Source organism: Silene latifolia, chromosome 10 (genome assembly GCF_048544455.1).
Source record: "Silene latifolia isolate original U9 population chromosome 10, ASM4854445v1, whole genome shotgun sequence".
NCBI lineage: Eukaryota > Viridiplantae > Streptophyta > Magnoliopsida > Caryophyllales > Caryophyllaceae > Silene > Silene latifolia.
In genome coordinates, this window is record NC_133535.1 from 22,878,414 (window position 1) to 22,893,742 (window position 15,329).

The window sequence follows — 15,329 nt, forward strand, 5'->3', positions numbered from 1 at the left end:
CCTTTGACTCTTGTGACCTCATTGACATTGGGTTCTCTGGGCCCAAGTTCACTTGAACCGATAGACGAAGTATTAACCCTATCTTGGAAAGGCTTGACCGGGTTTGGGTGAATCAACTGTGGCTTGACCAGTACCTCAACTCCCATAACTTTCATTTGACTCGCCTCACCTCGCACCATTGCCCTATCATCCTTAAACCCACCCCCCCCCCCCCGGTGACTAAACCCTTTAAGTTTGAAAGCTTTTGGAACTGTGATCCTTCCTTCCTCCCCCTTGTGTCTTCGACCTGGCCCTCCCTGTGCGGCTGCCCCCTACCAAACTCACCAGTCTCAGCCTTACTCTTAGTGATTGGGCGGCCGTGACTTTTGGTAGACTCCCTAAAAAGAAAAGGAGACTCTCCTCCTGTCTCCTTGGGGTCCAAAAAGACCTCTGCAACCACCCCTACTCTAGCTTCCTCATTAATCTCAATGATTCTCTCACCCACGACCTTAACTGTGCCCTTGACTTTGAACACCACTACTGGAAGGATAGGTCCCGCATCAACTGACTTACTGATGGTGACCAGAACACTTCCTTTTTCCAGAAATCTGTCACCCTCCGTAGGAGCTTCAACCGTATCCTCTCCCTGACTAATGATGTGGGCATGACCATTTCTGGCCACGACGCCCTCAACAGTCATATAACTCAATATTTTGCCAACTTGTTTACCTCTGGGAAAGATTCCATTCTCCTCACCTCCCCCTCTTGGTCCCCCAACCCTTGGACCCCTTACACCACAACCATCACGATCCCTACTGATGATGAAATTAGATCTGCTCTGTTTTCCCTTGGCTCCAACAAGGCCCCCGGACCCGACGGATTCCATGCGGGTTTCTTTAAAAGATGTTGGGACATCATCAAACCTGACTTCATTCCCTTCATTAAAAATATTTTCTCAACCAAATTTGTTCTTCCCTCCATCAACCAAACCATTATCTACCTCATCCTAAAGATTCCTTCCCCCCAAAAAATCACAAACTTCCGACCCATTAGTCTTTCCAACACCACCTACAAGATGATTACAAAAATCATTGTTAGCCGTCTCAAGCCCCACATGCACAACCTTATCTCCCCTAACCAAGGGAGCTCCATCCCTGGGCGAGGGACTGATACAAACTTCATCATTACTTCGGAGATTCTTCATTCCATGCATTTCTCGAAGAGCAAATTGGGTTGGTTTGCCCTCAAACTTAATCTTGAAAAGGCCTTTGACAGACTTGAGTGGGACTTTATTAGAACCTGCCTTATCGCGGTCAACATTGACCCCGACACCATTTCCCTTATCATGAGCTGCATTACTACGGTCTCCGCTCATGTAACCCTTAATGGCTCCTCTCTTGACAACTTCCTCCCCTCCCGGGGAATTCGCCAAGGCGACCCCCTTTCTCCCTACATTTTTATTATTTGTATGGAGGCTCTCTCTCGCCTCATCCACCAGTCCTACTGCGATAACGAGTGGACCCCTTATCCTCTCAGGAAAGGTGGTGCCTCTTTCTCCCACCTTCTCTTTGCTGATGACATTCTCGTCTTTGGAAGATCTTCTGAGAGAAATCTATGTGCCCTTCTGTGGACATGGGCCACGTCTCGGTCCGTGGATTTGGGCCACCTACCGGTCCGTAGTCACGGGCCACCTGTACGCCAAGCCAATCTGTGGACATGCAGCGGTCTTTTGAAAGCCACGCTCGACGGCGTAAAAATGCTTTCGACCGGATCGTTTTAGATCGGTCGGTTTCGTCTCGGTAAAGGTCTCGAAACGATTAGAGATGTTCGGAGTCGCCACCAAGCATTTGTGGGATGCTTGGAACCCGTTCGAATCCACATAATACCTAGGTCAAGCAAGGCAAAAAGAGGTGTTTGACATAGGTACTAAAGATAAGGACTCGTCCCCCTTTTAGCATTCTATGCCTAAAATGACTCTCGTACGCCCTGGATAAGGCCATCCACTATCCAAAGGTTCTGAGTAAGGGGTGAGGGTACGTATTGGGAAGCCCTTTAATCGGACACCCAATCCCGCCCGCGTTAGCGGCCTCTACTGATCGATCGTGGTTGTTTAAGTGCAAGAGTTGATAAAACGGTGTAAATGCATGAATGCACATCCAAAAGTCTTAACCTAATATGTGAGCTTTCTAAGTCGGTTTGTTAATCCAAATATCAAGCATAAGATGTCAAGTTGGATTTAGGTTGATTTACATGTGAAAACGGAAATTAAACATCCATTTACCAAGTTCGGGTTATGATGCTTAACACGATCCATTTATTGAAAAAGGGTGTCAAATGACAAAGTGTAAAAAAAATGTAAACTTGTCAACCTGATCCATCATGTATTCGGATTAACCGTAATCGGGATCGTCCTAGACAAGTACCAAAATGAGACAGAACTGTGCCAGACAGGCCCATTGGGGCGCGAGCCACGCAGCGAGGCAATAAGGCATGTCCTGGTTTATAAAAGATGAAAACAGGAGCTGCCTTGAGGCGCAAGCCATGAGCCGACCCAAGGAGGGTTTCCTGATTTTTTAAAAGATTGTTTAAGACCGGTTTTTTGTGATTAATGATTTGCAAGTATGATTTGCATGTTTGAAAAACATATTAAAATAAGTAAAAGGAAAATGTTTGATTTGAACTAATTATGTTAAGTTCAATTATTTGTAATTAGTCAAGTTTGTCATCGTACTCGGATTAAACCGACATGGTATAAAGAACCAAGGATGATTATGAATTATGACTAATATATTTACAAGTGTAAAAAATGAGAAAAATGGTAAATAAAAGAAAAGGGTTTTAAAATACCCATTAAAATGTGACTAACCAATAATATCATCGGTTCACGGAATAAACCGTCATGGTATAAAGAACCAAGGATGATTTTTGTAATGGTGAAAATATGTTTATCATAAAAATGAATTAAAATGGTAAATGAAAGAAAAGGATTTCTTTTAAAATGTAACTAACCAATTAATATCACCGAGTCACGGATTAAACCGTCATGGTATAAGGAACCAAGGGTGATTATGATTTATGGTTAAAAAGTTTGTCATAAAAATGGTTTGAAACGTTCGAAATGGTAAAAACCGTAAAAGGAAAGAAGTAAAAATAAAAGAAAGTGTTGAAGGAAAGACGAACTCAAACACGTTTGCATCTGGCCTGGGCACCTCATTGAGGCGCGAGCCACCTTGCACAATAAGGGGCTTCTACCTCAGGCCAAAACCCAGTTTTGGCTCGCCTAACCTAAATTTGAATCGTGTTATGCATCGTTCGTGCTTATAAACTCATCAAAACAGTAAAGACATGAAATAAATGAGATATTTACACCCTCAAAATTACGTATTTTGATGTTTGCGACTTAGACGACTTTAGAGACGGTTTTCTCGTAGCGACTACTCACGATCAAAGAAGTTTAAAAGAGTGCCTTAAAAAAGGATTTTGTTTTGAAAATGAGTTGAAAATATGTTAATTAAAACATGTTGATTAATGAGCTGCGTTGGTCAAATGGGTCGGTCGAATGCACGGCGACGGTACCAAACAATATGTGTAAGGCTTGTGTTTACGATCGGTAGATCGTAAACACGTGTCGATTTTGTGACTTAGGAAGTCGAGTATAGAAGTTTAAGGGATATGTGAGGGGGCGGACTCTCGGGTGAGTATTGTGGTGTGTGATGGTGGGTATTTATAGAGAAATATGGGATGGTAGGTTGGTTGTGTTTGCTTGGAGGCTAAGGAGACACCCCATTGAGGCGCGAGCCACCCCGTGACTCAATGGGGTGTACTGTCCCTTTCAATTTGGACGTGGCCTATTCTCCATCCATTGTTGATATGTGGTATTCATATAAGATGTCGTGTAACAATATGGGCATCTAATAAGATGATTTTAGGTGTTACTTGAGGTAGGTGTTTCGTGTGCTTGACTCGGGTTTGACCCGTGTGAGTCGGGATTTGAATTTTGTGTCGGGTTTTGACTCGGTGTCGGTTTTGACTCTAATTAGGGTCATTTTAATGGAAATGACATGATGAAAACATTCATGGCATTATTTTCGACATTTGAGATTTGGGTTGACTCGAGTTGCGGATTTCTGAGTCGGTTTTGGGTCCGAAGACGGTTTTGACTCTAATTAGGGTCATTTTTATGGAAATGACATGATGAAAACATTCATGGCATTATTTTTCGAGATTTGGGTTGACTTGGGTTGACTCGAGTTGTGGGTTTTTGAGTCGGTTTTGGGTCCGAAGACGGTTTTAACTCTAAATAGTGTTGTTTTAATGCAAATAAAGTTAGAAAACTTTTGAAATCATTTTTCATATCCGAGTAATTCATTAAACCGTCTCATGTATAGCCAATCCACGCACGCATATCAAAAACACGTTATAGTCCGATCATCATCGGGTGGTTTTTGGGAGGTGCAGATACTGGGTATCTACAGAGCCCCCACTTTGACTGAGGCTTGGACAGGGCGAAAGTCAAAGTATGATCTCCAGGTCAATCGAAGATTACAACCTGAAGACCATTGCGATGTCGAGGCGACTCAAAAGGGTTTGAGCCAAAGACCTGCCGTCGGGAAGGGCGACGTCGTGACGACTCGGGGATTCGAGTCAAGGACCTGCCTTGGGAACATTTTAGAGTCTATCGACTTCCGATTCGGGTCGTTTAAAGTCCGTTAGAATACGTATAAAGGCTCGCCAGCCAGAAGAAGGAATCATACATGAGGCATCTTCGGGATACGTCCTTCAATCACTTCTTGTGTGCGCGCAAAGGCTCGCCAGCCGGTGTTGAAGGTGGTGCGTTTGAGGCTCGCCAGCCATAGGAAGGAGTCATACCTGAGGCATCTTCGGGATATGTCCTTAAGTCGTATCTTGTGTGCGTGCAAAGACTCGCCAGCTGTGATAAGGAGTCGTACCCGAGGCATCTTCGGGATACGCCCTTGAGTTGTACCTTGTTTGCGGACAAAGGCTCGCCAGCTTGTGAAAAGGAGTCGTACCCGAGGCATCTTCGGGATACGTCCTTCGGTTGTATCTTGCTTGCGGACAAAGGCTCGCCAGCCATGGTGGTCGAAAGATCGACTGTGGGAAATAGCATGTGTGACATCCATTTGAATATCGGCACTCGCTGGGAAGTTAGAAACTTCTCAGAACTTGCCGGGGATATGAGTTGTTGCTCGTTGGGAGGTAGCGTATGCCATGTAATCTTTTGGGCAAAAGCCCTTGGACTTGATGGGTAGGCGTCTGTTGGGAAGAATCTAGTACTCGATCGGAGTGCATTCTACTTCTCAAGATTACCTGCATGGTTAGTGACCACACGAATTCGCAGTCGCATAGGCAAGTACATGACATGCAAGCATATAATCACGTACGCACATAAGCATGTGAGCCATTAGAATAAAAGCAACTAGCATGTAAGCATATAAGCACATAAGCACATAAGCATGTGAGCAGTCAACATATAAGCAACTAGCATGTAATATCTCACGCGAAGGGAGATAGAAGTTTTGAATGTTGTGAAGCTTAAAGGCGAGTCTTGTTACTCGTAGATCTGTGATTTAATAGATTAGAGACACGTGGCTGTTGGGACACTGACTCACACAGACGCATACTGACAGACTGACAAATGGGCAGTCGTGAACATGATGCCAACTCAGTATCGACATGACACGGAGGTGACTCTGACAGGCTTTGCACATGTAAGTGCAACTTCTAGCCAAGAAAGGGTGACAACACGTATCAAATCCCTGGAGTAGAAGGTTCGCTCGGCTGGGTAACAAGAATTTATTATCTTCTCCACACATCTTTGCCCTTGTTTGCTTGTTTGAGATCCTTCTCTGAGTCATGATGATTCGGAGAGCGGAACTAAGATCTTGTCATTGTCCGAATCGAGCACTAGGCTATGGGCGGTTTTATTTTGGATTGTAGTTGAGACTCAAAGACGTTTGAGGATAAAGGATGGGTGGCATCTTGAAAGAGAAGCCCCTAGAGTGAGAAGGTGGGAATTTGACAAAACAAGGAATGGGCGACATCTTAAGGAAGAAGCCCCCAGTAAAGAGGTATAAGATTAAATTTTTCAGCTGGGTGGGCTGCTTCTGAGGATTGATGCTGATGGTTGAGATTGAAATGAGTGTGCGGTTGTGAAAGGAGTATGCGGTTGTGCCCTTGTAATAGGACTGCCTACGTATTCGCGTGTTTGCGAAATCAAACCAGGTCGTAGTTCTGAGCTGTGTGCGCAATGGGTTGCGAATTGAAAGTGTGAAAATTGAATGTGTGTGGGGGTGTGGTTGTGTCCTAGTAATAGGACTGCCTACGTATTCGCGTGTGTGCGAAATCAAACCAGATCGTAGTTCAGGGTGTGTGCCTAAGCGAGATGTTAGGACCTTAAAGTGATTTTGAGGTGTATGGTTGTGTCCATGAAGGACTGCCTACGTATTCACGTGAAGTGAAATCAAACCAGATCGTAGTTCTGAATGTGTTTGTGTGCCTAAGCGAGATGTTAGGACCTTTAAGTGTGTGGGTCACGACGGTAAAAGCCGTTTGGTGACTCGAAAAATTGATTTGAGATAAGTCCTCCTTGATCATGAATCGAAGAGGTGTAATTTTTGAAAATATTCCTTATCATGTGAGCACACTAAAAGGTGGACCCTAAGGGTAGATTGAGTATGTCCCGTTTCTCGGTAGCAAAGCATTCGAGGACTCCGTATCTAGGTCAGCGTGAAAATGGCTTCGACATTATGGAATGTGGAGCTTGGTAATAATGTTTTGTTTGACAGATAAAAATCTGGAGTTGAGCGTCACGACGGAAAATTCCGTTTGGTGACTCGAAGGTTGATTGGAGATAAATACCTCTTGATCATGAATCGAAGAGGTGTAATTTGTGAAAATGTTCCTTATCATTTGAGCACACTAAAAAGTGGACTCTAAGGGTAGATTAGGTATGTCCCGTTCTCGATAGCAAAGCATTCGAGGACTCCGTGGGGATTGTGGTGAAAAATGGCTTCAACATTAGGGAATGTGGAGCTTGGTAATAATGGGTTTGCTTAACAGATAAAAATCTGGAGCAAGAATTTTGTGGTGTTTAGGCCGAAGGGTAATGGCTTGTAGTGTGGTGCGGAATGGGATCTCCGGCTTGATGTGGCCTGAGCACGAAATGGTTGGTAAATAACATGGGATCAGATTTCCATGTCTGGACCTTAAAGGTTAAGGTGTGATATTACGAGCTTGAGGGGGAATCCTCAGAAGCCTAGATAGGTCTCCCTGCAATAGTCTCTAGAAGGACTTAGGGGTGAAGCAGTTTTGGTTATGACCTTGAGGGGAATCCCCAGGATCCTAGATAGGTTTCCTTGTAGTAGTCTGCAGAAGGACTTAGGGGTACTGGGCTTTGGACTTGTTTGTCCTGGACTTGGTATTTTGGACTCATGGGTCCTGGGCTTTGGACTTGTTGGTCCTGGACTTGGTGTTTTGGACTCATGGGTCCTGGGCTTTGGACTTGTTGGTCCTGGACTGGTGTTTTGGACTCATAGGTCCTGGGCTTTGGACTTGTTGGTCCTGGACTTTATATGTTGGACTCATGCGTCCTGGGCTTTGGACTTGTTGGTCCTGGACTTTAGATGTTGGTGTCGTACTTGTTGGTCCGAAGTTTGAAAAGTGACGGTTTAATTCCGTTATTTGAAATTGTGGGAAAATAACGAATTTGAATTTCACTATTTCATTTTTTTGAAAAGTGATGGTTTTGAACTTCGTCAGTTGAAATTGTGGAAAAATAGTGAATTTGAATTTCACTATTTCGTTTTCGAATGGGATGGTTTTTAATTCCGTTGTTGGAATTGTGAAAATAGTGAATTTGAATTTCACCATCTTGTTTTTGATTTGAAATTGACGGTTTTATTTCCGTCGTTTGAAATTTGTGAAAATAGCGAATTTGAATTCCACTATTTTGTTTTTTTGATTTCAAAATGACGGCTTTAATTTCCGTCGTTTGGAATTGAGAGAAAATAACGAATTTGAATTTCGCCCTTTCTTTTTTTGTTTGGGAAAAGACGATTTTGATTCCATCGTTTGAAATTTGTGAGAGATAGCGAATTTGAATTTCACTATTCTGTTTTTTTTTTTGTGGTTTGAGAATGACGGTGTTTGATTCCGTCGTTTGAAATTCGTGAAAATAGCGATTTTGAATTTCACTATTTTGTGTTTGTGATTTGACTTTAGCCTTGGCTTTTGCTTTGGCTTTGGTTGAATTGTTTTTGGCTTTGGTTTTTGCTTTGGCCTTGAGCTTTGGCTTTAAGGAAAATGGTTATTGGCCGAATGGCTTATGGGCTAGGGCTTTTGATGTTGGCCTTTCGCTTTGGCTTTTGAATTATTGGTTCTTTGCCATCCTTCGTTCGAGGTAGGTAAAGGGGCAGACGGGGATGTACCCGTTGGTGAGAGGTTGAAATTTGGCGATGGTATGTTTTTGTGGGGAATGGGCTTGCCTTCCATCATTGATCATGAACAAGGAGATATTTTGGTTTGTTATCTGGGTTCGTCGTAGGATCCCCTTGATAGAAGCTCGTTCTAAATTGGGTGTTAATGAAAGGTTTCTATTGCCAGATATGGAATAGGTAAAGAAAATGGACACGGAGTTTCGAGTCCTCTGCTTACTCGGTACGAAACGTCACTCGAGTGTACTCGCATTGAATTGGAACATATTGTTCGTTTTAAATCAATTCTCAAATAAATTCTCGTTGTCAACGGGAAGTGGTAAAGAGGAGAATATATGATAGTTGAAAATTGTGCTTTTATTTAGATAAATAAGATGTTAGCACAGACTCGATGAATACATGTGACTCATGGGGACAGCCCCCAGTTTGTCACTTAGGAATAAAAGGACAAACGCTAGGATAGATATGAGAAAGCCTAAGACTTGGACTCGGACTCAGACTTAATCGTAGATACGGACTCCTAATCATCATCTTCCTCCTTGAAGGTCTCCTTCGCAGCATCCAGTGGCTTGAATGTTTGATCTTGAGCATTGACTCACTTGAGCACTTCACTCTCGTTGTTGGGGATTATATGAGGACAATAGTCGATGAGGCTTTTATCTCCTTGCAGAAAGAGATGTTCATTAGGGTTGTCTTCATCACTTGGTTGTCATAGGGATGAAGCTATCAGTTCCTGGTTGTCGATCATATCTTGAATAACATGTTTCAGTTTGAAGCATGTTTCAGTGTCATGACCACTTCCTCGATGATATTGGCAATAGGCATTGTCGTCCCAAAAACAGGATTTCTTGCATTCAGACGGGTTCGGAGTGGGCCCGATTGGTTGTAGCTTCCCTTCAGTTATGAGCTTCGGCATAGGTTGTGTTGAGGTTGGCGAATGTCCTTTGAGAACGTTCAACCTTACTGTTTGACTTGAGACATTCAGGAGGATTGTCCTGACTGAGAGGTGCAATTATGATTTTGCCAGCTTCAATCATATCTTGAATGGCATGCTTGAGTTTGAAACAGGTTTCGGTGTCATGGCCCTTGTCTTGATGGTATTGGCAATAGGCCTTTCCGTTCCATGAACGACCTCTTTTGTGTTCAGGTTTGTCCAGAGTCGGACCAATGGGTTGGAGCATTCCTTCTGAAGCAAGTATCTCCAGAGCAGTGCCATATGTTATTCCCAGATCTGTGAATACCCTTTGATGTTTTCCCATGGTTCCCACATTGGTGTTTTTTGGGATGTTTTTGTGATTTTTGTTTTTGTTTTTGTTTTTGTCAATCCTGGGCGGAAGTAGGATTTGGTCATTGCCAATAGGAAGTTTTTGGGAAGTTGTTTTGTATTTTGAAGGGGATTTTGGTGAGGTAATTTCATGTTCTTTGTTGGTAGGTTCGTGGATGTGGGAACCATCGGATGACTCCTCATTTTCAACAGCTGTTGGTTGGTGAACCAAGGGTTGGTTTCCTTGGTGGTCAGGTTCATTTTCTGTACTACCAAACCTCTTCTCCAAATTAGCCATTCGGGTGTTCAAGTCATCGATAGCAACTTGCAGCTTTGAGAATATGTTGTTGATAGAGACGGAGAGCATCATTATACTGCTTTATATGCCATCCTCATCAATTGCATGAATTTCCTCATCGTCAGGAGGACTGAGGTGAGAGCAGTCTAGGGAAGATTCCTGACTGTGTCCAATAGGGTTTTCTGGAGGGTTGTTTTTGTTGTTTGTTGAGGGGGGTAGTGGTAATTCTCCCTTTTCAATCATGTCAAGGATAACGCCTTTTAGGGGGAGACACATTTCAGTATCGTGCCCGCGACCTTGGTGATATTGGCAAAACAGTTTTCCGTCCCATCTACGTCCTCCTTTGTTTGGTAGATGGTCTGGAGTTGGACCAATTGGTTTGAGCTTTCCTTGGGAGGTTAGCCTTTCCAAGGCTGTGGCATAAGGGATACCCAAATCAAGGATGGACCTATGAGGTCGTCTGGTTTTGATTTTGTCGATGACAAGTAGCCGGCTTTCAAGGAGCTTAACCCTTTGCTCAATTTCAGAAGAGGGAAAATTCCCGGTTACCAGTTTGTCCTCAACTTGGGAGAGACGAGTGCTTAAGTTTTCCACGGTAGCTAGGAGTCGAAGGACCATGTTGTTGATTTCAACGGAAGTCATGGCGGATGAAGGTTGATCTGCTTCTTGAGTTTCTTGTCGACGATCGATGGCACCCAAGGGATTCCTATTTGACATAACGATAGGCGTTATAACTCGTCTTGGCAAGGGATTGCACAAACAAAGGCAAGTACGACACATATGCACAAAAGGCAGTTTTGCTGTGAAGACGCGACGGTGTGACTAGGTTATGAGTTCATTAAAGGTCGTGAATGACCTCTTGTGTTTGAACTCTTGGTGCAAGACATTGAACTTAGACTCGAGTGTCGACTTTGGCACAGTGATGCCTAGACAGACGACTTCTGACTCAGTTTGGATGTGCGTTACTGCCATGACGCCGTTGGACAAGACACGTAAACAAACTTGACCTTTGACCCGTAATGTAGGGGAAAGACGGGTTTAATACCCGAGAGGTTTTGACTCTGCTAACGCCATTGAGGATGTCGTTTACAATTAGGCGACATGACCTAGACCAGAAGGTAGGTACTAATTTCGGCGGAGACTTGACGTTATCTAGACGACTTGACTTGAAATTGACTCGAGGCTGAATCGGAAAGGTTGACTGAAATATTCGAAAATAGAAATTTTCAAAAAAGATTCATTTGTTGTTTTATGGACAGCTTCCGAAGAGTAGAGATCTCCGAAAGTCGATCAGTTGAAGAGTTGTCTTAAGTTTGTTTCCAAAAGACAGTTTGAGTTGAAATTGTGGCGGCTCTGAAAACAAAGTGTTGTTTCCAAAGACGGTTTTTGAAATTCCGAATCACGGATTAGAAAGTCGAGAATCGAATAATTTGGAATCGTCATCACAATGGCCATGAAAACGGTTAAGTTTGTTTTCAAAGGATTTTGAAATTGAGTTGAAAATTTGAAAACGGTTAGATTTGTTTTCAAACAATTTGGAATCGGATTGAAATTTTAAAACGGTTAAATTTGTTTTCAAAAATTTGATTTTGAATTTGAAATTAGAAAACGGTTAGACTTGTTTTCAAACATTTGAAATTGAATTTGAAATTTGAAAACGGTTAGATTTGTTTTCAAATATTTGAATTTTGATTTGGATTTTGAAAACGGTTAAAGTTGTTTTCAATATTTGATTTTGAAATGAAATTTGAAAACGGTTAGATTTGTTTTCAAATATTTGATTTTGAATTGAAATTTGAAAACGGTTAGATTTGTTTTCAAATATTGGAAATTTGATTGAAATCTGAAAACGGTTAAATTTGTTTTCAAAGATTTGAAATTGGAAATTGTGAGGATTGAATTCGTCATTACAACGGGTTAGAAAACCGTTTTAACCTTTGAAAGACGGTATACAAATCGAAAATTGTGAGAATTGAAATCGTCATTACGACGGCTTAGAAAAAGCCAAATTTGATTTCGAAAACGACATTTGAAATTTTGGAAAGTTGCACGGGTTAAAATCGTCATTACGACGGTTTGAAAAACGTTTCTGTTTAAAAATTGATTTTGAATTTTGAAAATTCGAGGGTAGAATTCGTCATTACGACGGCGTAAAAGGGCGATTTGAGAATGCAACGGTTGGCGGCAGACCGAGTTTTGAAACGGCCATTATGACGACGTAAAATGGGATTTTAAAATGGTTTGTGAAAACCAAGGTTTGAAATCGTCATTACAACGTTATAAAAAGGTGAATTTGAAATGGTTATAAAAACCGGTTTTTGAAATGGCCATTATAACGGCATAAAAAGGTGCTTAGAAACGGTTGTAAAAACAGGGTTTCGAAAAATCGTCATTACGACGGCCTAGGAAGGTGTGTTGAAATGGTTGTAGAAAACCGAATATGAAAATCATCATTACGACGGCCTAGAAAGGCGTGTTGAAATGGTTATAAAAAACCGGATTTTGAAAATCGTCATTACGACGGCCTAGAAAGGTGTGTTTAAAGGGTTATAAAAACCGGGTCGTCATTATGACGGCCTAAGAAGGCGTGCAACGGTCGGCGAAAGACCGAGGTTTGAAACGGCCATTATAACGGCGCAAAAAGGTGTTTTGAAACGGTTGTAAAAACCGGGTTTGAAAATCGTCATTACGACGGCATAAAAGGTGTGTTGAATGGTTATAAAAACCGGGTTTGAAAATCGTCATTATGACGGCCTAGAAAGGCGTGTTGAAATGGTTATAAAAACCGGGTTTTGAAAATCGTCATTATGACGGCCTAGAAAGGCGTGTTGAAATGGTTATAAAAACCGGGTTTGAAAATCGTCATTACGATGGCCTAGAAAGGTGTGCAACGGTCGGCGAAAGACCGAGGTTTAAAACGGCCATTATAACGGCATAAAAAGGTGTTTTGAAACGGTTGTAAAAACCGGGTTTGAAAATCGTCACTATGACGGCCTAAGAAGGCGTGCAACGGTCGGCGAAAGACCGAGGTTTTGAAATGACCATTATAACGGCGCAAAAAGGTGTTTTTGAAAGTTTGAAAATGACACGGAAGGACTTCTGATCAAGTAGCACATAAGCACTCACAGTTTCATTATATTATGCATTATGCTGACACGGGTTTTGGCTTAGAAGGGTGGGTTACACACCATGCAATCAAACCCCAATTTGCGAGAAGGATATCAATCCAAACAAAATGTGTAAGGAGGGTGCCCTAGCCTCGTGCTCAAAAGTGATGAAAGCTCTTTGACGAAACAGAAATGTGTAACGTCAGTGGTATGCTTGACTCAATCGGGATTCGAAACGCAGGGATGAGAAAACTCACGCCGACGGGACGAGCCAATTGGTCGAAAAGGGTTAGGTTGTGGGCCCGGACAAGGAACCCGACTATGACCGTAATACCAATTAATGCACTTTAACCACGACCTCATTCGAGTTTCACCTCTAAGGATCACAAAGACACAAGTGTCCTAGTTCTCCCCAGCGGAGTCGCCAAACTGTGGACATGGGCCACGTCTCGGTCCGTGGATTTGGGCCACCTGCACGTCAAGCTAAATCTGTGGACATGCAGCGGTCTTTTGAAAGCCACGCTCGGCGGCGTAAAAATGCTTTCGACCAGATCGTTTTAGATCGGTCGGTTTCGTCTCGGTAAAGGTCTCGAAACGATTAGAGATGTTCGGAGTCGCCACCAAGCATTTGTGGGATGCTTGGAACCCGTTCGAATCCACTTTATACCTAGGTCAACCAAGGCAAAAAATGGTGTTTGACAGAGGTACTAAAGATAAGGACTCGTCCCCCTTTTAGCATTCTATGCCTAAAATGACTCTCGTACGCCCTGGATAAGGCCATCCACTATCCAAAGGTTCTGAGTAAGGAGTGAGGGTACGTATTGGGAAGCCCTTTAATCGGACAACCAATCCCACCCGCGTTAGCGGCCTCTACTGATCGATCGTGGTTGTTTAAGTGCAAGAGTTGATAAAACGGTGTAAATGCATGAATGCACATCCAAAAGTCTTAACCTAATATGTGAGCTTTCTAAGTCGGTTTGTTAATCCAAATATCAGGCATAAGATGTCAAGTTGGATTTAGGTTGATTTACATGTGAAAACGGAAATTAAACATCCATTTACCAAGTTCGGGTTATGATGCTTAACACGATCCATTTATTGAAAAAGGGTGTCAAATGACAAAGTGTAAAAAAAACGTAAACTTGTCAACCTGATCCGTCATGTATTCGGATTAACCGTAAACGGGATCGTCCTAGACAAGTACCAAAATAAGACAGAACTGTGCCAAACAGCCCCATTGGGGCGCGAGCCACGCAGCGAGGCAATAAGGCATGTCCTGGTTTATAAAAGATGAAAACGGGAGCTGCCTTGAGGCGCGAGCCATGAGCCGACCCAAGGAGCGTTTCCTGATTGTTTAAAAGGTTGTTTAAGACCGGTTTTTTGTGATTAATGATTTGCAAGTATGATTTGCATGTTTGAAAAACATATTAAAATGTGTAAAAGGAAAATGTTTGATTTGAACTAATTATGTTAAGTTCAGTTATTTGTAATTAGTCAAGTTTGTCATCGTACTCGGATTAAACCGACATGGTATAAAGACCAAGGATGATTATGAATTATGACTAATATATTTACAAGTGTAAACAAATGAGAAAAATGGTAAATAAAAGAAAAGGGTGTTAAAATACCCATTAAAATGTGATTAACCAATAATATCATCGGGTCACGGAATAAACCGTCATGGTATAAAGAACCAAGGATGATTTTTGTAATGGTCAAAATATGTTTATCATAAAAATGAATTAAAATGGTAAATGAAAGAAAAGGATTTCTTTTAAAATGTAATTAACCAATTAATATCACCGAGTCACGGATTAAACCGTCATGGTATAAGGAACCAAAGGTGATTATGATTTATGGTTAAAAAGTTTGTCATAAAAATGGTTTGAAACGTTCGAAATGGTAAAAACCGTAAAAGGAAAGAAGTAAAAATAAAAGAAAGTGTTGAAGGAAAGACGAACTCAAACACGTTTGCGTCTGGCCTGGGCACCCCATTGAGGCACGAGCCACCTTGCACAATAAGGGGCTTCTACCTCAGGCCAAAACCCAGTTTTGGCTCGCCTAACCTAAATTTGAATCGTGTTATGCATCGTTCGTGCTTATAAACTCATCAAAACAGTAAAGATATGAAATAAATGAGATATTTACACCCTCAAAATTACGTATTTTGATGTTTGCGACTTAGACGACTTTAGAGACGGTTTTCTCGTAGCGACTACTCACGATCA